The sequence below is a fragment of the Triticum aestivum genome, chromosome 4D, assembly GCF_018294505.1.
Source record: "Triticum aestivum cultivar Chinese Spring chromosome 4D, IWGSC CS RefSeq v2.1, whole genome shotgun sequence".
Lineage (NCBI taxonomy): Eukaryota > Viridiplantae > Streptophyta > Magnoliopsida > Poales > Poaceae > Triticum > Triticum aestivum.
Window position 1 is genome coordinate 29,202,584 of NC_057805.1, and position 3,002 is coordinate 29,205,585.

The window sequence follows — 3,002 nt, forward strand, 5'->3', positions numbered from 1 at the left end:
CGCCAGTTGGAGTGGAATGTGCGGCCATATAGCCCCTGGTTGCATGTTCAAACCAATGACAGTGTATTGTTGGAATATTTTTTTAATTTATGTTGTTCAGCTTTATGTTTATAAAGTGTATGAATCCATTCTTGACACTAAATTTGAATTGGTCGATTGGCTAACCATGCACACCTACGCGTGTGGTTCAAACCCCGGACCAGTTTTAATTATTAATAGATTAATAGATTTTTTAATTTATCAATTTCTCTTTGAGGGCCTTTTGTAAGAAAAAAGTATTCTAGAGGGTTTTCTGCAAAAAACCAGGCCACATGCCTTGTCTCTTACATCCTGGCGTGCCTCGTCAGCGTCATGGACGTATAAAAACAAGATTTGAACCGTATATGCACGTCCATGCCAAGTTGTGGAACCAGTTCAATGTATTTTGCAAGTTCAGACACTAAAGTGCACATTCGTGACAAGTTCAAGCACCAGTGTTGTATTTACCTCTTTTCAAAACATGCTAGCTGCCGTTAAGTGGTTTGTTGTGTAGGACTAAACAAGACCGTTTCTTTTTGCAAGGGGACTAATCTAGGACATTGACTTCGCTTAGGACAGAATATACTCCACATTTCACGTATTTGTAACACTCGTTGAACACCCGTCGCCGAACTTTGTAAAATATATTTCTAAAAGAAAGCTTGTACCATATAGGCTGTGCTGCCTGTTCATAAACTTTCGTCTTCCTTTATCCTTCACGCCCTACCTTTCACGGCACAAAAGGGTAACAATCTCGTACGTCGATGACAGGCACGGTACGTACATCCTCACACTGGCGGGTACTGCTGACTAGCGAGGCCTCCCTGGCAAGTTTCTTTTTAATTCACCAAAACTCTTCATGGTAGATGTTTTAGATGTCTCTTTCCAGGACACCGTGCAGCGGATTATCGAGATCCTTTGAGGTCTTATCGATGCCTTGAGAACCGTTATCGAGCACGTGAGTGCCGCAATGCCGGGCATCCTCTCAGCTTCTTGGGAAGCCCTACTGTGTCGCCGCTTCCCCGCATTCCCGTCGGGCACCAACAAGCTCCATCTCCTTACAATGTCCAAAAAGAAGCCCCGACCCTCTCGAAGACATTTTGTCGTGATTCTTGGGCATCGGTCGTTTCTGCTTCTGCTGGCTCTATGGCCTCGGTGGATGTCTCGATGTGTCCCGCATTGGAGAGGCAGGCCGAGTTGCTGCGCTTTGAGCTCCATGGTATGGCTTTCTCTTAGCTTGAGAAAACGATCCAGCCTCTGTGTGATGTCGTTGATTCCATGAAAGGTTGGATGTTACGGATGGAGAGCTTCATGGAGCGAGCTGAGACTACACTGGGCGGGTTCTCCCTGATGCCGCCTATGTTGCAGATTACTCATGTGTTGCGCCCTTTGGTTGTGCCCGATGGGAGTTTCGTGGTTGAGAGGGGAGACGAGCTTCATGGCCGTTTCTCCCCTCGTGCTAGGGCCAGCTCATCATCATTAGCCTCCGAGGGACTTGACAATGAAGGGACTTGACAATGATATGGTCGTGACTCCTGTGCTATAGATCATGCCTGAGCTCCGGGAGTTGTGTGTGTTGGGGGTGGGGAGGGGGGGTGTGTGTGGGGGGTTTCCGCCTTTGTGTGTCGAGCAACTACAGGTAGACGCTCCCGAGATCTTGAGTGTGGCTTTGCCGCCTGCATCACCCCTGGAGTTGAGTGAGATATTTGATGCCGAGGAGAGTGGTGATTTAGACTGTGTGATCTCTCGGTTGCCTAAGTCCATTGGGTGTCAGGTGTTCGCCATGGAGCGCGGAGTTCCTGATGTTGCTGCCATTCCCTCATCTGCGACCATCGAACAGGTGATGCCTATGAGTGGCATGGCCATTGAGCCAAGTGTGTTGGCACCTACTCCAAATCCAGATGCTCTCTTCGTGAAGGAACTTTGTGACTTGCTCGCTAGCGTGGAGGTTGATAGACCTGATTTGGGCAGGTCGATTGCTTCCCTCCTGACGGGGACGCCAATAAGAGGCAAACACAAGAAGGTGGGCAAAGGCAAGAGTGACGTCATAGGCAAGGTGTCTCTGGTTGCTTGATAGATGATCTTGGGTCTCTCGGCCTGTTCTCTTCGTTTGAGAGGTGCATGATGTCTTGTGTCGAGGAGTTCTTGTTGGGATTCACTTGGCGTAGTAGCAGTGTCGGGATTTGTGGATGTTGTGCATTCGCAGAGTTTGGCGGGGGCTGAATGTGCGGTGATGGGGTTTCTTGCCATGTGAGTAGTTAGTCCGTGTTCCGTTTGTATAAGTTTTCATCCGTTTTTTTCTTAAATTAATTAGGCAATTCTCTTTTTCTTAATTAATCCATGAGGCAAACTTTTGCCTCCGTTTTGAAAAAAAAATCTCATGGCCACCGATAACACGGGCCATGATCGACGCATGTGCGGATGGCCGGAGCACGAACCGCGTGGCTGATCGATCTCGCAACCACTCCAATTGCAGCGTGGTGATACACGACTCGCATATCATACGATTATCGACGCAGGAAAGAACGGATCGTTAGGCTCCAAACAAGACTGACAGTTCACGATGAAGTTCCAAAACAGTTTAAATTACGGAGAAAATTACTCAAAAAGGAGGATCTCCCGAATCATCAATGGCGCCCACTTGTCCATGGATCCGCAGTGTCTGCCACTACCTACATTCTTCCCCCGGAATCGTGGAACCCCCGGGCTTTAGCTGCCCCTTTTACCAAAGGAGATGAAACCAGTTAGAGCATCTACATCCAGACTTCGCAAATCTGGCCCCTCAAATACCCGTGGACGCGCCATAGTATTGATCGGGCACGCTTCATATATGTCTTCCACACTCGCATCCCTCGTATCCAAAACCTCAAAAACATGCAAACCATGTACGCTACGTATAAATAAAGTATAAAATACGCTCAACTAGCCGGATTATCGTTGCATCGTCGGACAAAACCACATAGTTTTTCGAAGGTTTATCGGCG